This window comes from Coregonus lavaretus, assembly GCF_964263955.1.
Source record: "Coregonus lavaretus genome assembly, chromosome: 10".
NCBI classification, from domain to species: domain Eukaryota; kingdom Metazoa; phylum Chordata; class Actinopteri; order Salmoniformes; family Salmonidae; genus Coregonus; species Coregonus lavaretus.
In genome coordinates, this window is record NC_139997.1 from 17714642 (window position 1) to 17740462 (window position 25821).

General features: G+C 42.7%; 1 pseudogene across 1 annotated transcript; it reads left to right on the plus strand.

Annotated features, from left to right (window-relative positions):
• The first annotated feature begins 4074 nt into the window (after nucleotides 1–4074).
• Nucleotides 4075–24789, plus strand: LOC311135850 (leucine-rich repeat-containing protein 75A-like; annotated as a pseudogene). The gene is made up of 4 exons: nucleotides 4075–4203; nucleotides 6451–6579; nucleotides 13835–13947; nucleotides 24026–24789. The product of its transcript is annotated as a leucine-rich repeat-containing protein 75A-like (transcript).
• Nucleotides 24790–25821: the final 1032 nt, after the last annotated feature.

Genomic DNA, 25821 nt, shown 5'->3' on the forward strand with positions numbered 1-25821 from the left:
ACAAATGAGACTCTTCCTAGTGCTGGCCACCCGGCCAAACTGAGCGATCGGGGGAGAAGGGCCTTGGTCATTGAGGTGACCAAGAACCCGATGGTCACGCTGACAGAGCTCCAGAGTTCCTCTGTGGAGATGGGAGAACCTTCCAGAAGGACAACCATCTCTGCAGCACTCCACCAATCAGGCCTTTATGGTAGAGTGGCCAGACGGAAGTCACATGACAGCCCGCTTGGAGTTTTCCAAAAGGCACCTAAAGACTCTCAGACCATGAGAAACAAGATTCTCTGGTCTGATGAAACCAAGATTGAACTCTTTGGCCTGAATGCCAAGCGTCACGTCTGGAGGAAACCTGGTACCATCCCTACGGTGAAGCATGGTGGTGGCAGCATCATGCTGTGGGGATGTTATTCAGCAGCAGGGACTGGGAGAATAGTCCGGATTGAGAGAAAGATTAACGGAGCAAAGTACAGAGAGATCCTTGATGAAAACCCCTCCAGAGCACTCAGGACCTCAGACTGGGGCGAAGGTTCCTCTTCCAACAGGACAACGACCCTAAGCACACAGCCAAGACAATGCAGGTGTGGCTTCGGGACAAGTCTCTGAATGTCCTTGAGTGGCCCAGCCACAGCCTGGACTTGAACCCGATCGAATATCTCTGGAGAGACCTGAAAATGGCTGTGCTGCGACGCTCCCCATCCAACCTGAAAGAGCTTGAGAGTATCTGCTGAGAAGAATGGGAGAAACTCCCCAAATACAGGTGTGCCAAGCTTGTAGCATCATTCCTAAGAAGACTTGAGGCTGTAATCACTGCCAAAGGTGCTTCAACAAAGTACTGAGTAAAGGGTCTGAATACATATTTAAATGTGATATTTCCGGGGGGTTTTAAACGTGTTTTTCCTTTGTCAATATGGGGTATTGTGTATAGATTAATGAGGGGGAAAAGATATTTAATCCATTTTAGAATAAGGCTGTAACGTAACAAAATGTGGAAAAAGTCAAGGGGTCTGAATACTTTCCGAATGCACTGTATATTGTCTACTAGCTATCGATAGTGTCCAAAGTTAGCTAGTTAGCTAGCTAGCTTGGCTAGTGGGTTGATATTGAAAGCACACCACGTTGCATGCCCAATGGTCGAATTTAGCATTCATATGAAAGTTTGTTGAAAATTTTAACATATTTTGTTGAATAAATAAACATTATACTAACTTTTCATGAAGTTGTTCTTTCTTCTTCTAGCTAGAAAGCTAATAAATGGAGGTTATGTTGATATACAACTCGTTTTACTGTGGATATAGATACTTTTGTACCTGTTTCCTCCAGCATCTTCACAAGGTCCTTTGCTGTTGTTCTGGGATTGATTTGCACTTTTTGCACCAAAGTACGTTCATCTCTAGGAGACAGAACGCGTCTCCTTCCTGAGCGGTATGACAGCTGCGTGGTCCCATGGTGTTTATACTTGCGTACTATTGTTTGTACGGATGAATGTGGTACCTTCAGGCGTTTGGAAATTGCTCCCAAGGATGAACCAGACTTGTGGAGGTCTACAGGTACACCTCCAATTGACTCAAATTATGTTAATTAGTCTATCAGAAGCTTCTAAAGCCATGACACAATTTTCTGGAATTTTCCAAGCTGTTTAAAGGCACAGTCAACTTAGTGTATGTAAACTTCTGACCCCCTGGAATTGTGATACAGTGAATTATAAGTGAAATAATCTGTCTGTAAACAATTGTTGGAAAAATTACTTGTGTCATGCACAAAGTAGATGTCCTAACTGACTTGCCAAAACTGTAGTTTGTTCACAAGAAATGTGTGGAGTGGTTGAAAAACAAGTTTTAATGACTCCAACCTAAGTGTATGTAAACATCCGACTTCAACTGTACATATTTCTCTCAGATTACACAGACCCACAAAGAATTCGAAAACAAATCCAATTTTGATAAACTCCCATATCTATTGGGTGAAATACCACAGTGTGCAGTCACAGCAGCAATATTTGTGACCTGTTGCCACAAGTAAAGAGCAATCAGTGAAGAACAAACACCATTGTAAATACAACCTATATTTATGTTTATTTATTTTCCCTTTTGTACTTTAACTATTTGCACATCATTACAACACTGTATATAGACATAATATGACATTTGAAATGTCTTTATTCTTTTGGAATTTTTGTGAGTGTAATGTTTACTGTTAATTTTTTATTGTTTATTTCACTTTTGTTTATTATCTATTTCACTTGCTTTGGCATTGTAAACATATGTTGCCCATGCCAATAAAGCCCCTTAAATTGAAATTGAATTGATAGCCGACTCTTATCTGAAGCCACATTTGTGGATTGTAATACATCAACAGGCAGAAAAAAACATCTCAATTCTGTAATCACAGAATACAGATCCAGAAGCACTTTTTGATTGTGCAAATGCACTTTCCACAGTTGTAAATGTTAGGGATTTCTGAACATTTGCTCACAAATCGTTTTACACTTGTTAACATTTTTGTTTTATTTATGAGGTATATTGAATATATTTACAGATCATATATTTATTTGTGATTTATGGTGAATATTTGTGAAATATTTTTTACATATTCACTGAGTATGGTTTAATTTGAAATATTTTTACATATTCACAGATCATATTTTTATTTGTGAGTTTTGTTGAATATACACATGGATCGTGGTTGACACATTTACAGAATAAATAAAGAAATCTCACTCCATAGTTACAGCCTCCACAAACCTGTGCCCAGCGCAAACATGTAGAGGCAGGGAGGTCTGGGTTCGATTCCCGGCCAATGGAACTGATTTCACACTCAGATCTGTGCTCTCCCCCTATCTGTGGTTCTGTGGTAGATTTCCAGGCTGTCAATAAATCTCTGTTCCAGGCTGATCAGTGGTATAATTCTCAACTGCCACTTGCGTGGTGGAAGTCAATGTCGCAGTCATATGGTATGCTGCCTGTGGGACTGCTCCATTTCAGAATTGTCAAGTTTATTGCGCCCAATGTGCCTACAGTCACATGGAAAGTTATGGCTGATTCAAGCCTGAAAATGTCAATCTTGTTACTGTGCACCCTACTACTTTTATGGTCCACCCTATTACTCTCTTACTGTCCACCTCGTTACTAATGGAGGACAGACTGAACATATTTACAATTTCAAATGGAAATGTTTGTCAACTGACCCACGTCTTCCTATTCTGAACTCTACTTAACTCTCTGATATTTAGACACACCTGTAGGTCCGTTCAGTAATTGGCCATTAGAATTAGAAGAAATCCATGCTGCCAATAGCAATTCCCAAAACCTACAAGCGAGCAGTTATCCACAGCAAATAAAATAGATAAACCACATGTGGAACAATGTGAATGGGTAGGCCTACAGACTAAATGTAATTGTCAAGGCTTGAAGGCTGCAGTCTGATCATCTCTCTCTCAATCTCTCTCTATTTTCTCCCCCAACCTGTCTGAATGAGATGAATTCAGTTTGGTTTTGCATATGCTCTTTAATGACCATTTCGATTTACATCAGGTCTGGCTATACGTTTTTTCCCCAATTGTCTGATCTATGGATTATCTGCATGCGCTTAAATCTGAGACCGCTCGAGGGAATCAAGCGCATCCTTTATCTTTGCGGGTCAAGTGACTTGTAGTCTATATTTTCTGCCTCACTGCGATTTGTGGAGCTGCGTCTGCCTGCTTATTTGTATACAGTAGGCTAGCGGATGGACTGGATACTTGAATTAGGCTTATTGATTTTTTCCCATCTTGAGCAATAGGTCTATTGGCTTTGTGCAGCGCGAACTTTTTTGTGCATGCGGTCTTCACCAAATGAGCTGTTTTTAGTTTTTCTAATGATGCGCTGCTTCGCGGCTTTGTTGTCCCTCGTGCTACGGGAGGTTGAGTTAGTAGCAAGTCTTGCAGATGAATAGGCGTCGTTCACGATTTGGGAACTCCGTTTACGACGCACGATGGGGATGACACAGACGAAGGGAGCCACGTCGGACTCCGGCAGGTCATGCTCACTGCTCAGTGCCTGGAGACGGACGCAGAGCGAATACAGGCGGCGGTCGTCGGGTGATCGTCTGGGAAGCCGCGGGGCTCCTCCACCCTACCAGAGACGCATCAGTATGATCCAGGGGGTGTTGATGATGGCTAGGGACGGGAGACAAGAGGACGCAACCGAGCTGCTGAAGACACTCCGACAGGTGAGGTGTGTGGGGGTATGTGTGCGTGCGTGTGTGTGGGTTGAGGGAGGGTTTGTGTGTGCATGTAGATTTGTTGTTGTTTGTGTGTGTGTGAGAGAGAGAGAGAGAGTAGTATCCAAAAATCATGTGGGTATAGGGCCTACCAATGATGACATTGGTAGGCCCTATACACACACACAGGATGTTTGTGACACTCATAACCGATAGCTGTAGGTGCTTGATTTAGTGGAAATCTGTATGAGGTCCAATGCATGTGACTCAGCTGGGACCCCTGGGAGGTTGTTGCTGCTTGGACTTTAAATTAGTGGAAGATGCTTCATCCCTTCAACCCCCACATATCTGGTTTGTATTCACTAGATGCCAATCGGAAGTAAACAGACCAAAACGGGGTAGAACTGCCTGAACTTGTCCAATGTTTTCCGTTGCAAAATGTTTTGCAATGTTTTGCACTAATGAACATTATCCTGATCTCAAGCCCATTGATTTACCATGGATTCCCCTTTCCTCTTCATATCAGCAGTTCAATAGACCCCTAGAGTATTATGAATTATCCAACGTATGCATATTTCATATGTCCTGTTTAGCAAATTTACATTGTTAACTCCCTATATGTGGGTCTCTCAAGTAATAATAATAATAATAATATGCCATTTAGCAGACGCTTTTATCCAAAGCGACTTACAGTCATGCGTGCATACATTTAATTTTTTTGTGTATGGGTGGTCCCGGGGATCGAACCCACTACCTTGGCGTTACAAGCGCCGTGCTCTACCAGCTGAGCTGCAGAGGACCACGTAAGCCTACATATCCAGTGGTGTAATTATTGTTTCATACAATAATATGCAAAGAGTGTGTGTAGTTCTGTATGCCGATATTTATATAATATTCTCCTTGGTTGTTACAGAAATATAGTACTCTATTTGCATACACCTGTACCGTTCCTGGGTCGTATTCTTTAGTGCACACTGTAGCAAAACGTTTTACAACGGAAAACGAAAACAAGTGTTTCTTAAGTTCAGGTACACCCTCCCCATTTCAGCCCATTTGCTTCCATTTCGTTCCTAGTGAATATGACCCTTGTTTTAAAAGCAGGTCCGTGTCTTACTCTGCCCAGTATCCACTGCATCATGTTTTCCTTTTGCTTTGTATCCCATGATGTCCGGTGTATTTTCATGCTAATGTTAGCAGGCCAGCGTGGGCCAGTTGTAGAGCAGAGCAGAGGCGTTGTTCTCTTTCAAATGGAGAATCCATTATGACGTGAATGCTATTTGTCCCACCTGACATCCCTGTGCACATGTGCATTGCTAATCACTCGGTCTGCGTCCCAAATAGCACCTTATTCTCTATATATTGTACTACTTTTGACCTGGGCCCATAGGGTAGTGCTCCAAAGTAGTGTACTATATAGGGTACCATTTGGGACTCAACATCTGTTGGAGCTGGACAGTCATTTCGCATTCAGATGTTCTCTCCCAGGGAAGGTAAATGAGCAGGCTACATTGAGGGACAGTTTCCTGGACACAGATTAAGCATAGTCGTGGAATAAGAAACACTTTCGATGGATAATCTGCATTGAGCACGCTTTTTAGTCCATGACTAGCCTTCATTTGTGTCTGGGAAACCAGCCCATGAAGGTGTCTTGTGGGGATTGAACCCGCAACTTTAAGTAGTGTAGTACAGAGTAGAAGCTGTGCTGGGGATAGTGTGCTTATGGAACAGAGTGAGTTGCGTCCCGGTCTTCTAGGGAAGAAGCAAACTTGGAACCCTGTCCAGTACGGCAGCAGGTAGCCTAGCGGGTAGTGTGTTCGGCCAGTAACCAAAAGGTCACTAGTTCGAATCCCCGGGCCGATAAGGTGAAAAATATGTTGTTGTGCCCTTGAGCGAGGCACTTAACTGGTTGCTGTTGATAATGGTGACCCTACTCTCTGAAGGTGTCTTAAGATGAGTGGTATATGCCAAAAAAACATTTCCAATACATGTGTGAAATAGGACAAATATAAGCTTACAGCATCACTAAAGTCAACTGTGCTACTGACAGAGCAAGAAGCTAGTGTGTCACTCTGTGCACGACAGTTGACTTTAGCTGTATTGGTGGGTGACGTCATTGCACAATGTTGTGTGTGCTGCATGATCACCATACCGCACTATTGACATCAATGTATGACTAAGTGGAAACTTAAGTGGAAGTTAGGATTCGCCCCCAAATGAATTCAATTTAATCAGTCAATCCCTTTCCCCTGGCTGTAGGATCTAGGCATGGAGTCCACGTCTCTGGATGATGTGCTGTACCGCTACGCCAGCTTCAGGAACCTGGTGGATCCTATCACCCACGACCTCATCATCAGCCTGGCCAGATGCGTGACCTGCCCCAAGACGGTGGAACCATGTCTCTCTCGTGCACACAATCTCTGACACACACACACAATCACTCTCTCTCTCTCTCTTTCTCTCCTACACACACAATCTCTCTTTCTCTCTCTCATTCACTCACTCACACATACTTTTCTCTTCAGCATTGGTGTGTAACTTACCAATGCCAGTGTAATTACATTTGGATGAGTTTGTTTGAAAAGCATGAATGAATATACTGTGTGTGCATATGTGTGTGATTGTGCATTAATGCATTTGCATGCACGTGTGTGCACGCGTGCTTGTGTGCTTGTGTGTGTGTGTGTGTGTGTGTGTATGTGTGTGTCTGGATACAAGCATAGGGGAAGTTCCCATCTGTAGTCATCTCCAATTTATTAACTTTGAAGTGGACATGGCTGGGGCAGAGATTGAAATGTGCTCACCGCAATGTTTGAGGGCTCAGTGACTCACCCACTCACTCACTGGCAGAAATAATACATGACAAAGGCGAGCCGAGAGAAATTGACCATAGAGATGTTTTGTCTTGATTTGTTACTTCACAATAATTGCTGAGAATGTGTGTTCTAAGAGTGGTCACCATGAGCCATTTAGAAAATGTCCTCCAGTCTCCAGTTGTGAATAGTCCAAGATAACAAGATGACAAGCCATTGAGGGTTGGTGTCAGACATACACGCTCACAGAGACTGAACTATATATAGAGACCGACTGCCTGAGGAACACTCTCTCTCTCACTCTCTCGCTCTCTCTCTCTCATATGCACTCACAGAAGCACTCACACAAGCACATAGGAAGGGTATGAAATTGCTTTCTTATGATGGAAATAGCATTGCTTGACAACATTTATTTTGTCTATCAAAGTAGTCATCGTTCATTATCTTTTGTATATGTGTGTGTTACCTTCCATTGCAGTTGTTGACAGACAATGTAACTCATGTTTTTGTGTTGAGATGTGTCGCTGTACCCATTCATTTTACCGCTGTGGCTTTGCTTTCATTGGTTTGCTCTGATAATCACCACTTGAATGGAGCAGGGAGAGAGGGGGTGGGTTTGATGCTACAGAGATGGGGCCTCACAGCTAACCTCTGTTGCGCTTATGTGCACACATACATACAGGCACGTGCGCACACCCAAACTCAAACACATTCATAACCTCTGTCTTTGCACCCCCCCCCCCCCCCCCCCCCCCCACCCACCCCTTCTCTCTCTCTCGCTCTCTGACACACACACACAGACACATACACAGAGATAGAGGGAGAGGGAGAGAGAGAGAGAGCTAACCCCCATCTGAGTGAGATGAGTAATTCACCCTAGCGCCTTAACTGGACTAGCAAGGCTGTTGTTAATGCTGGAGCTAATGAACCACATGCACACCTACTGTATAAATGACTGTATGTGTGTAGTTATAGATGTTTGTCTTCAGGATGGCAGCTTAACAGAATTGAGATATTAATTCATGAGTTTCCTCTCCCTTCTCAAGCAGAAAGGTCAGGCCTGGGAATAGTTTAGACAGGCAGAGGTAGAGAGATGGTGGGCAAAGAAAATAATGAGATGGAAATGGAAACACTTCAATAGAGGCAGCACACTCATTCAAACAACCTCTGACAGTGTTCCATCTGCAAGAACTAAGCAATCATTCACTAGAGATGACTAGAGATGAACTCACCTTTATTGTATACATTTAAAAAAAAAATATTTGTGCTTTGTTGTATGAACCACTCCTTAAAATAAGTTTTCCTCTCACAGGAAAATAAAGTTATTTGAATTTGAATTGAATATGCTTGAAAGTAGATCTAGCTAGCTAAGGCTGTTCACAGTTAGTTAGCAACCGCTATGACTCACTTTTGCTTGCAACCGTAGCGCTGTCGTGTCAAACACCTGTCTCCAAAAATGACTGTCTTCAGTTGTGTTTACATTAAGTGATTACAGCTGTGAGTCTTTCTGGGTAAGTCTCTAAGAGCTTTCCACAACTGGATTGTGCATTCTTTTTATTTATTTTTAAATTCTTCAAGCTCTGTTAAATTGGTTGTGATTATTGCTAGAGAACAATTTTCAGGTCTTGCCGTAGATATAAATCAAAACTGTAACTCTGCCACTCAGGAACATTCACTGTCTTCTTGGTAAGCAACTCCAGTGTAGATTTGGCCTTGTGCTTTAGGTTATTGTCCTGCTGAAAGGTGAATTAATCTCCCAGTGTCTGGTGGAAAGCAGACTGAACCAGGTTTTCCTCTAGGATTTTGCATGTGCTTAGCTCCATTCCGTTTCTTTTTTATCCTGAAAAACTCCCCAGTCCTTAATGATTACAAGCATACTCATAACATGATGCAGCCACCCCTATGCTTGAAAATATGGAGAGTGGTACTCAGTATTGTGTTTTATTAGATTTGCCCCAAACATAAGACTTTGTATTCAGGAAAAAACGTTAATTACTTTGCCAAATTTTTTGCAGTATTACTTTAGTGCCTTGTTGCAAACAGGATGCATGTTTTGGAATATGTTTTATTCTGTACAGGCTTCCTTCTTTTCACTCTGTCAATTAGGTTAGTATTGTGGAGTAACTACAATGTTGTTGATCCATCCTCGGTTTTTTCCTATCACAGCCATTAAACTCAGTAACTGTTTTAAAGACACCATTGGCCTCATGCTGAAATCCCTGAGCGTTTTCCTTCCTCTCCAGCAACTGAGTTAGGAAGGACACCTGTATCTTTGTAGTGACTGGGTGTATAGATACACCATCCAAAGTGTAATTAATAACTTGAACATGCTCAAAGGGATATTCAATGTCTGCTTCTTTTATTTTGTTAATTTACCCATCTATCAATAGGTGCCCTTCTTTGTGAGGCATTGGAAAACCTCCCTGGTCTTTGTAGTTGAGTCTGTGTTTAAAATTCACTGCTCGACTGAGGGACCTTACAGATAATTGTAGGTGTGGGGTACAGAGATGAGGTAGTCATTAAAAAATCATTTTAAAACACTATTATTGCACACAGAGTGAGTTAATGCAACTTATTATGTGACTTGTTAAGCTTATGTTTACTCCTGAACATATTTAGGCTTGCCATAACAAAGGGGATGATCACTTATTGACTCAAAACATTCCAGATTTAAATGTTTATTATTTTGTAAAAATGTGGAAAAACATAATTCCACTTTCACATTATGGGGTATTGTGTGTACTGTAGGCCAGTGACAAAAAATCTAAATGTAATCAATTTTTTATTCAGGCTGTAACACAACAAAATGTGGAAAAAGTAATGGGGTGTGAATACTTTCTGAAGGCACTGTACATTCCGTTCTCAGCATCAACAAAACTCTCTCTATCCTCTATCTTGTTAAGTGTGTTCAAATCAAATCAAATCAAATCAAATTTTATTGGTCACATGCGCCGAATACAACAGGTGCAGACATTACAGTGAAATGCTTACTTACAGCCCTTAACCAACAGTGCATTTATTTTAAACAAAAAAAGTAAAAATAAAACAACAAAAAAAGTGTTGAGAAAAAAAAGAGCAGAAGTAAAATAAAGTGACAGTAGGGAGGCTATATATACAGGGGGGTACCGTTGCAGAGTCAATGTGCGGGGGCACCGGCTAGTTGAGGTAGTTGAGGTAATATGTACATGTGGGTAGAGTTAAAGTGACTATGCATAAATACTTAACAGAGTAGCAGCAGCGTAAAAAGGATGGGGTGGGGGGGCAGTGCAAATAGTCCGGGTAGCCATGATTAGCTGTTCAGGAGTCTTATGGCTTGGGGGTAGAAGCTGTTGAGAAGTCTTTTGGACCTAGACTTGGCACTCCGGTACCGCTTGCCGTGCGGTAGCAGAGAGAACAGTCTATGACTAGGGTGGCTGGAGTCTTTGACAATTTTGAGGGCCTTCCTCTGACACCGCCTGGTATAGAGGTCCTGGATGGCAGGAAGCTTTGCCCCAGTGATGTACTGGGCCGTACGCACTACCCTCTGTAGTGCCTTGCGGTCGGAGGCCAAGCAGTTGCCATACCAGGCGGTGATGCAACCAGTCAGGATGCTCTCGATGGTGCAGCTGTAGAATTTTTTGAGGATCTGAGGACCCATGCCAAATCTTTTTAGTCTCCTGAGGGGGAATAGGCTTTGTCGTGCCCTCTTCACGACTGTCTTGGTGTGTTTGGACCATGATAGTTCGTTGGTGATGTGGACACCAAGGAACTTGAAGCTCTCAACCTGTTCCACTACAGCCCCGTCGATGAGAATGGGGGCGTGCTCAGTCCTCTTTTTTTTCCTGTAGTCCACAATCATCTCCTTTGTCTTGGTCACGTTGAGGGAGAGGTTGTTGTCCTGGCACCACACGGCCAGATCTCTGACCTCCTCCCTATAGGCTGTCTCATCGTTGTCGGTGATCAGGCCTACCACTGTTGTGTCGTCGGCAAACTTAATGATGGTGTTGGAGTCGTGCCTGGCCATGCAGTCATGGGTGAACAGAGAGTACAGGAGGGGACTGAGCACGCACCCCTGAGGGGCCCCCGTGTTGAGGATCAGTGTGGCAGATGTGTTGTTACCTACCCTTAGGTAGGTGTGTTCAGGTGTGTTGGCAGCGTCCACTAATCTTAATGAGTGATTGTTTCCTTTGTAATGGGATCTGTTTGAATAGACTAAAATGAACAGCTTTGTGTGAGTTAAAAGAAACATGGCATGCTATCTCCATCCTGGTGGCGCAGTGGACTAATTCCATGGATAGAGAACAGAAGATCATAGGTTCTAATATCACAGACGCCATGCCACAATAAAAAAAGAAATATGTTTGCATGATTAATGCCTAAGCAAATTAATTTCCATGTGTCCTATCTGTGCTTGGAGTTCAAAACAGTCAATCTAAGCTAGCACTGTTATTAAAAGTCTTATTGAAACATTCAGTGAAAGTTTTAAGGAAGTAATTTCTGTTCTCAGAATGTTAATTAAACCATAGTAAAACATTCTCAGAACTTCCCTGCAACCTAAAAATGAATGTTCCCAGAACAGGTGAAATTTTCACTTCCTTTCTCAGAACGTTTAAAAAAACGTTCAGTTTTACCGGTCAGGAAACGTAGGTCTTTGTTCTCAAAACCAATCGGAAACCAAAAAGTTACGTTCCCAGAACTTCCAAGGAACCAAATGTGCTAGCTGGGCTGTGTGTGAATCCTCTTCAGAACCAGTCAAGACAGAGGGGTGCCTCAGGGATCAATACTAGCCCAGTCAATATATGCTCTGGCAGCAGGCATGGAAAGAAAACATGCTGGGCTACAAGTCAAGGCTGTTATGAAAAGGAAGGTCCAATAACATCACTCACTCACCTTCTCTCATTCGCTTGTCGTGGAAATTTCCACCAGGGACACCTGAAGTCAATTTTAGATGAATCATTGTTTATTAACAGCAAGCTGGAGAGGTCACAGTCAAACTTAGATGCATAAAGTACCGGTCTGAAGTGAGCTCTGCCGGGGCAGTCCCGTTAGTTCTCTTACATACTGCTTACACAGACAAGTTATATTTGCATGGTTCATAAGGTTGGTTCCTGCATGTGTCTGGCACCGTCTCCTATCTTAACATATACAGTTGAAGTCGGAAGTTTACATACACTTAGGTTGGAGTCATTAAAACTCGTTTTTCAACCACTCCACAAATTTCTTGTTAACAAACTATAGTTTTGGCAAGTCGGTTAGGACATCTACTTTGTGCATGACACAAGTAATTTTTCCAACAATTGTTTACAGACAGATTATTTAACTTATAATTCACTGTATCACCATTCCAGTGGGTCAGAAGTTTACATACACTAAGTTGACTGTGCCTTTAAACAGCTTGGAAAATTCCAGAAAATGATGTCATGGCTTTAGAAGCTTCTGATAGGCTAATTGACATAATTTGAGTCAATTGGAGGTGTATCTGTGAATGTATTTCAAGGCCTACCTTCAAACTCAGTGCCTCTTTGCTTGACATCATGGGAAAATCAAAAGAAATCAGCCAAGACCTCAGAATTTTTTTTGTAGACCTCCACATGTCTGGTTCATCCTTGGGAGCAATTTCCAAATGCCTGAAGGTACCACGTTCATCTGTACAAACAATAGTACGCAAGTATAAACACCATGGGACCACACAGCCATCATACCGCTCAGGAAGGAGACGCGTTCTGTCTCCTAGATATGAATGTACTTTGGTGCAAAAAGTGCAAATCAATCCCAGAACAACAGCAAAGGACCTTGTGAAGATGCTGGAGGAAACCGGTACAAAAGTATCTATATCCACAGTAAAATTAGTCCTATATCGACATAACCTGAAAGGCCGCTCAGCAAGGAAGAAGCCACTGCTCCAAAAACCCCATTTAAAAAAAGCCAGACTACGGTTTGCAACTGCGGGGACAAAGATCGTACTTTTTGGAGAAATGTCCTCTGGTCTGATGAAACAAAAATAGAACTGTTTGGCCATAATGACCATCATTATGTTTGGAGGAAAGGGGGGGACGGCTTGCAAGCCGAAGAACACCATCCCAACCGTGAAGCACGGGGGTGGCAGCATCATGCTGTGGGGGTGCTTTGCTGCAGGAGGGACTGGTGCACATCACAAAATAGATGGCATCATGAGGAAGGAAAATGATGTGGCTATATTGAAGCAACATCTCAAGACATCAGTCAGGAAGTTAAAGCTTGGTCGCAAATGGGTGTTCCAAATGGACAATGACCCCAAGCATACTTCCAAAGTTGTGGCAAAATGGCTTAAGGACAACAAAGTCAAGGTATTGGAGTGGCCATCACAAAGCCCTGACCTCAATCCTATAGAACATTTGTGGGCAGAACTGAAAAAGCGTGTGCGAGCAAGGAGGCCTACAAACCTGACTCAGTTACATCAGCTCTGTCAGGAGGAATGGGCCAAAATTCACCCAACTTATTGTGGGAAGCTTGTGGAAGGCTACCCGAAACATTTGACCTAGGATTTACTAGGATTAAATGTCAGGAATTGTGAAAAACTGAGTTTAAATGTATTTGGCTAAGGTGTATGTAAACTTCTGACTTCAACTGTAGAACACATTCTGGGCGTTCCTCCAGATGGTCCTAAGGAGGAGGTCATGTGCCCCCCCCCCATATTTTTACAGAGCACAGGCAAGGATAATTTATGACACTAAAGACAAAATGAACATTTTCAAGGCTGTCTCCGACACACTTCTAAATGTTCTTTCTCTCGCTCTCTCTCTCTCTCTCTCTCTCTCTCTCTCTCTCTCTCTCTCTCTCTCTCTCTCTCTCTCTCTCCCCCACCCCCCCAGGAACGGGATTCCCTGGGTGCTATGGAGAAGGTGTGTCGTCAGTTGATGTACCACCTGAGCCCTCACTCCCAGTGGCGCAGGCAGGGGCTCCTGAAGAGCAAGCTTCAGCCCAGGTGAGGCCACTGCCACTACGACAGGACACCTGCATACACATGCATGCACTCATTCACAAATCCACTTACTAAATCACTCACTAACTCACTCACTGCAGGCACACACACACACACACACCTGTTTGACGGACTGTCTCAAATGGCACCCTAATCCCTACATATTGCACTATCTTTGACCTAGGCACATAGGGTTCTGGTCAAAAGTAGTGTGGTGAAAAGTAGTGTGCTATACTGTATAGGGAATATGATGGCATTTGGGACGCACACCTAGTACAGTGTCAAGTACAAACACGCATGCAAGAGTGTTTATAGGTAATCTTGTACACATTAGCAGCTAGAAGCTGAATTGTGGTACACCAACCCACTATCACAAATTATCGTGTAATAGACACAAATTACTTACGCAAAATTCGTGACAGAGACAGACACGTGAAAAAAAACATATAGTGTCCACCACACGATTTTGTATACAGTGCATTTCAATCACAGATGAAGGCAGTAGGTTACTTAAGACAGAAACGATAGGAGGGAGGATGGTCGGGGAGGATGGGTGAGCGTTTAACGGGAAGGTCTAGCAACCCAAACGTTGCGTGTTCAAATCACATGATGGACAACTTTAGCATTTTAGCTAATTAGCAACTTTGCAACTAACAACTTTTTAACTATTGAGCTAGCATGTTAGCTAACCCTAACCTAGGGCTTCCCAAACTTTTTTGTTCCACAACCCCATTTTGATATCTGAAAATTCTCGCGACCCCAACCTTGTGAATTGTTTTTGTCGTTTTGCGCAGTGGATGGGGTTTAATGTAGTTTACAATGGAAGTTACCTTCTGCAGTATATCTCCGAGTTCTGTGCTCAGCTCTTTTGCCGCCAGTTGCTCTCGGTGTATCATACAATGTGTCCATATGGCAGAGAGAGACACATTCATAACCAGAGTGCACAGGCCTGCCCGCCGTCCCACCATAGATGGAGCCCCATCTGTGCAAAAGCCCACCATTCGATTCCATGGAATCTGTTTTTCGTCATTATAGCCAAGCAGCACACAGAACATCCCTGTGCCGTTTCATGCTCGGGAATCGTGAGACAGAACAATATGTCCTTGTGAATAGCATCCCCCAACATGTATAGCGAACAAAAGTCAATGCATGGGCATCTCGGGCCTCACAGCTAACTTCCATTTGGAGAGCATAAGCTGGGGAGTTTTTGAGTCGTTCAGTCAGTTTCTTCTTGAATGCTAGCAATAGCATAAATTATTTGTTTAACAGTGTGCCTCTGCCTCCACACACATTGTTTTCACCATATCAATTGTGGCTGGTGATATCCAAGTCTCTGCAATAGTGTGGTTTCATAGTGTAGCTTGCCTAGCCATTCACCATGGGAATGATTCAAGTGCAACGGTCAAGTGCGGCCTTTTCCCATGAATTTCATCATTTAGATTTGAATAATTTTCATTTAGATTTTTAAGGTTAACCACATTACAATGATTTTGAGAAACAATGACGATATAATATACTGTATACTGAACAAAAAAATAAACGCAACATGTAAAGTGTTGGTCCCATGTTTCATGAGCTGAAAGAAAAGATCCCAGAAATATTGCATACGCACAAAAAGCTTATTTCTCTCAAATTTTGACCAGAAATGTGTTTACATCCCTGTTAGTGAGCATTTACCCTTTGCCAAGATAATCCATCCACCTGACAGGTGTGGCATATCAATAAGCTGATTAAACAGCATGATCATTACACAGGTGCACCTTGTGCTGGGGACAATAAAAGGCCTCTCTAAAATGTGCAGTTTTGTCACACAACACAATACTACAGATGTCTCAAGTTTTGAGGGAGCGTGCAATTGGCATGCTGACTGTGGTAATGTCCACCAGAGCTGTTGCCAGATAATTTAATGTTAATTTCTCTACCATAAGCCACCTCCAACGTCATTTTAGTGAATTTGGCAGTACGTCCAACTGGCCTCAGAACCACAGACCACGTGTAGCCACGCCAGCCCAGGACCTCCACACCCGGCTTCTTCACCTGCGGAATCATCTGATGGGGTGCTGAGGTGTATTTCTGTCTGTAATAAAGCCCTTTTGTGGGGAAAAACTCATTCTGATTGGCTAGATCTGGCTCCCCAGTGGGTGGCCCTTCCCCAGTCATGTGAAATCCATAGATTAGGGCCTAATTTATTTATTTAAATTGACTGATTTCCTTGAAATGAACTGTAACTCAGTAAAATATTCTAAATTGTTGCATGTTGGGTTAAATTTTTGTTCAGTATATAAACTGTATTTTTGTATATTTATATATTTTTCAGGATTTTGGAAATTCTCCCGCGACCCCATTTTCATATAAGGTGACCCCTAGTTTGGGAACCGCTGCCCTAACCCTAACCTTAACCCTTTAACTACTTCGCTAACATGTTACCTAGCCCTAACCTTAACCCCTAACCTTATCTCTAACCCTAGACCCTAGCCTTGGAATTTGAATTCTTGATGAAGAAAATCGTGTACTGGACACGAATGCATTATGAAGAAAATTGTGTGGTGGACACAAATCGTGTACTGGACACATGCGATATGAGGAAATTATGCTTGGTGGTGCCCCTTGCTTAGTGGTGTTGCAGACTCTGAGTCCTTTCAGAACATGTGTATATATACTGTAATCATGTAACAGATCATCACACAGGTGGACTTTATTTAACTAATTATGTGACTTCTGAAGGTAATTGGTTGCACCAGATCTTATTTAGGGCCTTCATAGCAAAGGGGGTGAATACATATGCATGCACCACTTTTCCGTTATTTATTTCTATTTCACTTCACCAATTTGGACTATTTTGTGTATGTCCATTACGTGAAATCCAAATAAAAATCCATTTAAATTACAGGTTGTAATGAAACAAAATAGGAAAAACGACAAGGGGGATGAATACTTTTGCAAGGCACTGTAAAGAAGAAGAAAAAAGAAGAGCGATGAAATCTCTAGCCAGCTTTAGAGGGTGCCTTCACAACAGAGAAAAGTGTGTGTGTGTGTGTGTGTGTGACTGTGTACTGCCATGCTGGGTGCAGAAGGAGGTCAGAGACCCACATGTTCTGGAACACTCTCTATTTCTCTCTCTCTGTCTCCCTTGCCATCCCCCCTAAGCATTCTTCTCATTCTCTGCTACTGTTACAGGGGAATAAACTGGAAGGAATGCGAGAGGCTTGTACTACTGTACTAATGCGATTAGCTTCAACGCGGCTCTCTCTCCCCTGGCTGCTTCTGTGTGTTAGTTTCACGCCCGTCTCCCTCTTCCCCGGCACATGGCGCTAGCACTTAACCCCAGGCTTAGTGCAGCCGCCACATTGTTTGGATGACTCTGCAACTGGGAGATACTCGCTCATTGTGCCAATGGTAGGGCTCGATATACTCGAAGGTATTCCAGATGCTAGCAGCACCTTTTTACAGTAACTATTGTGCAGAAAGACGTGTGTTGCACACACTAATGCTAGTGCATGATATCCTGAAACGGATTCCGGCTGCCAGTTGTACCTTTTAGTGTAGAAAATGACTCCTTTCTAATCCAACTAGAGTAATCCATATTCTTTAACCCTCACAATATCTACTCACACTCTTTATTTGGGATGAACACAGGGGATGTTCCGCAGCTTGCGAAGTCAGTGATGGACTGAAAAGCAAATCAAGGGCTCTTATGGAGGGATTTGTACTGTTAGTGTACACTGAGAGTACAAATCATTAGGAACACCTGCTCTTTCCAGGACATAGACTGACCAGGTGAATCCAGGTGAAAGCTATGATCCCTTATTGATGTCACTTGTTAAATCCACTTCAATCAGTGTAGATGAAGTGTAGGAAACAGGTTAAATAATGATTTTTAAGCCTTGAGACAATTGAGACATGGAGTGTGTATGTGTGCCATTCAGAGGGTGAATGGGCAAGACAAAATATTTAAGTGCCTTTGAACGGGGTATGGTAGTAGGTGCACGGGCCCTCAGATCCTCAAAAAGTGATACAGCTGCACCTTTGAGAGCATCTTGACTGGCTGCATCACCGCTTGGTATGGCAACTGCTTGACATCCGACCGCAAGGCGCTACAGAAGGTAATGCGTACGGCCCAGTAGATCACTGGGGCCAAGGTCCCTGTCATCCAAGACCTCTATACCAGGTGGTGTCAGAGGAAGGCCCTAAAAATTGTCAAAGACTCCAGCCACCCATGTCACAGTCTGTTCTCTATGCTACTGCACGGCATGCGATACCGGAGCGCCAAGTCTGGGACCAAAAGGCTCCTTAACAGCTTCTACCCCAAAGTCATAAGACTGCTGAACAGTTAATTAAACCCAGACTTTCTGCTCTTCACCCCCTACCTATATGTACATATTACCTCAATCAATCACCCTAACTACCTCATACCCTAGTACACTGATTCGTTACTGGTACTCCTTGTATATAGCCTGTATATAGCCTCGTCATTGTTATTTTATTGTGTTACTATTTTATTTTTATCTATTTGTTAATTTTCTTATTTTTTAACTGCATTGTTGGGAAAGGGCTCGTAAGTAAGCATTTCACGGTAAAGTCTACACTTGTTGTATTCGGCGCATGTGACAAATACAATGCTATTTGATTTGCCAGGCGCACCGGTATGAGTGTGTCAAGAACTGCAAAGCTGCTGGGTTTTTCACACTCAACAGTTTCCTGTGTGTATCAAGAATGGTCCACCACCCAAAGGACATTCAGCCAACTTGACACAACTGTGGGAAGCATTGAAGTCAATATGGGCCAGCATCTGTGGAATGCTTTCGACACCTTGCAGAGTCCATGCCCCGACGAATTGAGGCTGTTCTGATGGCAAAAGGGGGTGCAACTCAATATTAGGAATGTGTTCCTAATGTTTTGTACACTCAGTGTATGCCCCAATTATCTCATATACCTGTAGTCTTCTATGTTCCACAAAACTGTGTTAGCCTGTTGAGCTAAAGCCTTTGCATTCACTTGGGAAGCCAACACATGTTTTCAGGTCTCAGGCAAGGTTACTTACCACCGAGCATGGTTCAGAACCACCTCTGTTACACTTACAAACGGATACTACTGTGTTATGATAATACAAACTTTCAACTACAGTGGCATGGGACCGAATGTAAATTCAGACCAATCACTACCTTTCTGCTTGTGGTACTGTAAAGGTTGGCCCTAACCTCAGATCTAGGATTAGATTATCCTACCACCAAACCTAGCCATAACTATTAGGATGATGAAAGTGGGGAGAACAAGTATTTGATACACTGCCGATTTTGCAGGTTTTCCTACTTACAAAGCATGTAGAGGTCTGTAATTTGTATCATAGGTACACTTCAACTGTGAGAGACGGAATCTAAAACAAAAATCCAGAAAATCATATTGTATGATTTTTAAGTAATTAATTTACATTTTATTGCATGACATAAGTATTTGATACATCAGAAAAGCAGAACTTAATATTTGGTACAGAAACCTTTGTTTGCAATTACAGAGATCATACGTTTCCTGTAGGTCTTGACCAGGTTTGCACACACTGCAGCAGGGATTTTGGCCCACTCCTCCATACAGACCTTCTCCAGATCCTTCAGGTTTCGGGGCTGTCGCTGGGCAATATGGACTTTCAGCTCCCTCCAAAGATGTTATTTTGGTTCAGGTCTGGAGACTGGCTAGGCCACTCCAGGACCTTGAGATGCTTCTTACGGAGCCACTCCTTAGTTTCCCTGGCTGTGTGTTTCGGGTCGTTGTCATGCTGGAAGACCCAGCCACGACCCATCTTCAATGCTCTTACTGAGGGAAGGAGGTTGTTGGCCAAGATCTCGCGATACATGGCCCCATCCATCCTCCCCTCAATACGGTGCAGTCGTCCTGTCCCCTTTGCAGAAAAGCATCCCCAAAGAATGATGTTTCCACCTCCATGCTTCACGGTTGGGATGGTGTTCTTGGGGTTGTACTCATCCTTCTTCTTCCTCCAAACACGGCGAGTGGAGTTTAGACCAAAAAGCTCAATTTTTGTCTCATCAGACCACATGACCTTCTCCCATTCCTCCTCTGGATCATCCAGATGGTCATTGGCAAACTTCAGACGGGCCTGGACATGCGCTGGCTTGAGCAGGGGGACCTTGCGTGCGCTGCAGGATTTTAATCCATGACGGCGTAGTGTGTTACTAATTGTTTTCTTTGAGACTGTGGTCCCAGCTCTCTTCAGGTCATTGACCAGGTCCTGCCGTGTAGTTCTGGGCTGATCCCTCACCTTCCTCATGATCATTGATGCCCCACGAGGTGAGATCTTGCATGGAGCCCCAGACCGAGGGTGATTGACCGTCATCTTGAACTTCTTCCATTTTCTAATAATTGCGCCAACAGTTGTTGCCTTCTCACCAAGCTGCTTGCCTATTGTCCTGTAGCCCATCCCAGCCTTGTGCTGGTCTACAATTTTATCCCTGATGTCCTTACACAGCTCTCTGGTCTTGGCCATTGTGGAGAGGTTGGAGTCTGTTTGATTGAGTGTGTGGACAGGTGTCTTTTATACATGTAACGAGTTCAAACAGGTGCAGTTAATACAGGTAATGAGTGGAGAACAGGAGGGCTTCTTAAAGAAAAACGAACAGGTCTGTGAGAGCCGGAATTCTTACTGGTTGGTAGGTGATCAAATACTTATGTCATGCAATAAAATGCAAATGAATTACTTAAAAATCATACAATGTGATTTTCTGGATTTTTGTTTTAGATTCCGTCTCTCACAGTTGAAGTGTACCTATGATAAAAATTACAGACCTCTACATGCTTTGTAAGTAGGAAAACCTGCAAAATCGGCAGTGTATCAAATACTTGTTCTCCCCACTGTATATCTGATTCTGGATCAGCAGTTAGAGGCAACTTCTACTGTCTGGAATACAGGAACGGGAACCGATCTTCTGCCCACTATGTCTGTTAGTTAATTAAGTAAAGTGTCATTTTCTAGCAGTAAGCTTCGTTAAAATAAGTGCCCTGCCCCTCGTTAAGAGGCAATTAGTGCCGACACAGAGATAGGAGAGGGCGGGAGGGGAGTGGTCCCTTTTTGGAACGTCTCCAGTTTTGGAACCTCTAATCATCGAGATAAAGGTAAATATTAATTTCTATGAGTTTTATCCCTCACATATCTTTGTCTGGTAATACACTGGGGTGTGAGACGACAATGTGATCTAGGGTTGGGCGGTGTCCAGAATTTTAGAACTTCATACCATTCCTGTACCATACCGGCGTATACCGCTATTTCTTTCCAAATGTAAAAAAACTAACGAATGCTAACAAAGTACTATTCCCATAGCTGACGCTAGCTAAAAGCTAACAAGCGCAAACAAAAATAAACTAATCGCAAAGACAGACAACCCAGCTCATAAAGTTATTAAAATATCTCAAAAGGCTATTCACAGTTTGTTGCATGTACAAAACTAATATTAGGTAGCTGGGATCTTGATCCAGGAAGGGGATTGATTTTCTTTGCTGTAACCAAGAAGCTTGATCTTGCAAGCTAACCACTTAGCTAGCAAGTTAGCAAACCAAATGCATAGCTGGAGCCCTGAGCTGGAGAGAATTTATATGGCACATCTTAGATAGTTAACCAGTGGAGGCTGATGGGAGGAGCTATAGGAGGACGGGTTCATTGTAATGGTTGTAACGGAATAAATGGAATGGAAACAATCACATCAAATATATGGAAATCACATGTTTGACTCCATTCCATTTATTCCATTCCAGCCATTACAATGAACTCATCCTCCTATAGCTCCTGCCACCAGCCTCCACTGTAGTTAACATACACTTATAAGATCATTAGCTGGCAAACATTAGTGTAACTTGGTCACCACTGCACATCAGTGGATCGTCACATCACGATACTTCAGTTTGCTCCGTGTGCTCTTTGTAAACAAACATACCATGTGATTGGCTCAATCAGCTGCTTTGGAGAATGGCTTTAAATTGAAAAAAATATGAAACAGGTGAAATGAAGAATGCAATCTGCTTTATATAGTGCACAAGTTGACTGCAGATATTTATTTTAAAATAACAAATAATAAAATGGATGAAAAAACAAGAAAAACAACAACATATCAACTGTATTGACTGTATTTTAAATCATACCATGGGTATTTGAAAATACCCCGGTATGCCTATACCGCCCAAGCCTAATGTGATCTACATTACATTCAGAAAGTGTTCACACACCTTGATGTTTTCTAAATTTTGGTGTGTTACAGCTTGAATTTAAAATTGATTAAATTGAGTGTTTTTGTCACTGGCCTACACACAATACCCCATAATGTAAAAGTGGAATTATGTTTTTTTTGTTGAAATTAATTACAAATTAAAAGCTGAAATGTCTTGAGCCCATAAGTATTCATCCCCTTTGTTATGGCAAGCCTAAATAAGTTCAGGAGTAAAAATGTGCTTAACAAGTCACACAATAAGTTGCATGGACTCACTGTGGAATAATAGTGTCTAACATAATGTTTGAATGACTACCTCATCTCTGTACCCCCAAACATACAATTATCTGTAAGGTTCCTCAGTCGAGCAGTGAATTTTAAACACAGATTCAACTACAAAGACCAGGGAGGTTTTCCAATGCCTCGCAAAGAAGGGCACCTATTGGTAGATGGGTAAAAACAAAAAAAAGCAGAGACTGATTATCCCTTTGAGCATGGTGAAGTTATTAATTACACTTTGGATGGTGTATAAATACACCCAGTCACTACACAAAGATACAGGCATCCTTCCTAACTCTGTTGCCGGGAGGAAGGAAACCGGTCAGGGATTTCACCATGAGGCCGATGGTGACTTTAAAATAGTTACAGAGTTTAATGGCTGTGATAGGAGAAAACTGAGGATGGATCAACAACATTGTAGTTACTCCACAATACTAACCTAATTGACAGAGTGAAAGAAGGAAGCCTGAAAAAACATGCATCCTGTTTGCAACAAGGCACTAAAGTAATACTGCAAAAAACGTTTTGTCCTGAATACAAAGTCTGTGGCAAATCCAATTAAACATATTACTGAGTACCACTCTCCATATTTTCAAGCATAGTTGTGGCTCCATCATGTTATGGGTATGCTTGTAATCATTAAGGGAGTTTTTCAGGATAAAAAAGAAATGGAGCTAAGCACAGGCAGAATCCTAGAGGAAAACCTGGTTCAGTCTGTTTTCCATCAGACACTGAGATAAGTTCACCTTTCAGCCGGACAATAACCTAAAACACAAGGCCAGATCTACACTGGAGTTTCTTACCAAGAACACAGTGAATGTTCCTGAGTGGCCGAGTTATAGTTTTGACTTAAATCTGCTTGAAAATCTATGGCACGACTTGAAAATGTCTAGCAATGATCAACAACCAGTGTGACAGAGCTTGAAGAATTTTGAAAAGAATAATGGGCAAATATTGTACAATCCAGGTGTGCAAAGCTCTTAGAGACTTACCCAAAAAAGACTCACAGCTATAATCGCTGCCAAAGGTGATTCTAACGTGTATTGACTCAGGGGTGTTATGTAAATGAGATATTTCTGTATTTAATTTTCAATCAATTTGCTACAACTTCTAAAAACATGTTTTCACATTGTCATTATGGGGTATTGTGTGTAGATGGGTGAGAAAAAAATCAATTTAATACATTTTGAATTCAGGCTGTAACACAACAAAATGTGGAATAAGTTAAGGGGTATGAACACTTTCTCAAGGCACTGTAAGTTTCCTTAATTTCTCTCTAGCCTCATTCCCTTTCATTGAGATGTAGCCCTGACCTAAGAAGCCAACCAAGTGCTGTCTCAATCCACCTGAATCAGTTAGCTCACCTGAGAGCAGGCTGTCATTTAGCAGCCAGTCATTAGTGACAGTGACTGTGTGTGTGTTCCCTTTCAGTGTCAGTTGACCCCTCATTTTTGGTGTACTTTTAAAATGGTGTGTGTTAAAAGTGTATATTTTACTAATATATGGTCTGGAACAAGACTCTCTGCTGTGCACAAGGACAATACATCTTATTTTTCTCCTGATATAGGATATTAATGTGTCTCTCCTCTCTCCAGTCTGAAAGTCGCCCTCTCTTCCCCTCCCGTGGGCGATGCCGTTGACCTCTCTGGCGTGCCACTGGGTGTATGGGACATGGAGTGCCTGGCTGCCCACCTCTGTCTGCACACCACCTGTGTGCGAAGCCTCGAGTTGGGCTTCACCGAGCTCACGGACCAGGTCATATGAAAACGGCTCAACATTACGAATACAGCTTGTATAATATAGTTAATCACTACGACCCTTTGTCAGTTGAACCAAAAATCATAGTATTTCACGTTCTAAAACGAAAATTAGAAACTGAGCAAGAGCTTGTGTAACCCACAGAGATCGAACACTAGATCGCAACAACGTGGACATCTTTTCCCTCCCTCAGCCCTTCCTCATGGGCCTAAGGAAGCACTGCCCCAAGCAGTGCAAGCTGCCCACCATCCAGGAGCAGGAAGATGCCCAGAGACAGGAGGGCCATGCCCAGGGAAAGTACTCCAACGGCATGCCAACCGAGGGGGAAAGCAGGGCTGGAGCTGTGGATGGGACCTCTGGGGAGTGGCAAGGATGGAGGACACTGGACGATACTGAGGAAGAGGAAGAGGAGGAAGAGGAGTTAGAGGATGAGCTATGGGACTGTAACATGAGGAATCCAGTGAATGGAGACGGAATACAAAAATATTTAAAAAGCGTTGTGCACAGTGGCGTTGGCAAATCATCATTCAGCCAATCCAAACAGCCAATAGGAAGGAAGATTGATGATCACGTGTCCCCTCAGTCAACCAATCAGACCTGAACAAATTCTGGGGGCTGTATATTGAGTGAGGTGAAACATTCAGAAAGTTGCAGATAGAAACAAATGAATAGAGCTGACACCATTCCCTATTCGCCAGACACAATGGGACCATCTCATCCCAAAAGTTGACTCAAGTTTGCCAAAAAGCACATGGAAGTACCTGAATGATCATCAAGACTCTTGGAAGAATGTTCTATGGACAGATGAGTCAAAAGTATAACTTTTTGGATGACATGTGTCCCATTATGCCTGGTGAAAACCAAACACTGCATTCTACAGTAAGAACCTTATACCAACGGTCAAGCATTGTGGTGGTAGTGTGATGGTTTGGGAATGCTTTGCTGCCTCAGGACCTGGACGACTTGCCTTAATAGAAGGAACCATGAATTCTGCTCTGTATCAGATAATTATACAGGAGAATGTCAGGCCATCCGTCTGTGAGCGGAAGCAGAAGCGCACACAATCAAGTCTACATGGAAATGGCTAAAAAGCAACAAATGTGACGTTTTTGAATGGCGTAGTCAAAGTCCAGACCTAATCCCAATTGAGATGATGTGGCAGGACTTGAAACGATCAGTTCATGCTTGAAAACCCACAAATGTCGCTGAGTTAAAGCAGTTCTGCATAGAAGAGTGGGTCAAAAATGAGACTGATCAAGAACTACAGGAAGAGTTTGGTTGGAGTCATTGCAGCTAAAGGTGGCACAACCAGTTATTGAGTGCAATTACTTTTTCATGCAGGGGCATTGGGTGTTGCATAACTTTGTTAATGAAATAAATGAAATAAGTATGTAATTGCTGTGTTATTTGTTCACTCAGGTTCCCTTTATCTAATATTAGGTTTTGGTACCTCTTGCTTGCTCACTCATTCTTTGCGAGATCTCTTAATGGAGAGTTGGTGCAGACAGTGAGTGGATGCTGTGGGGACTTCACGCTCTGCTGACAACAAGTTTTAGATAAGAGACCAAGCTGTAGATGCTGCAATGCACATTGAATGCAAGCTGTTGAGTTACTGAAGCCTACCATTCGTTTA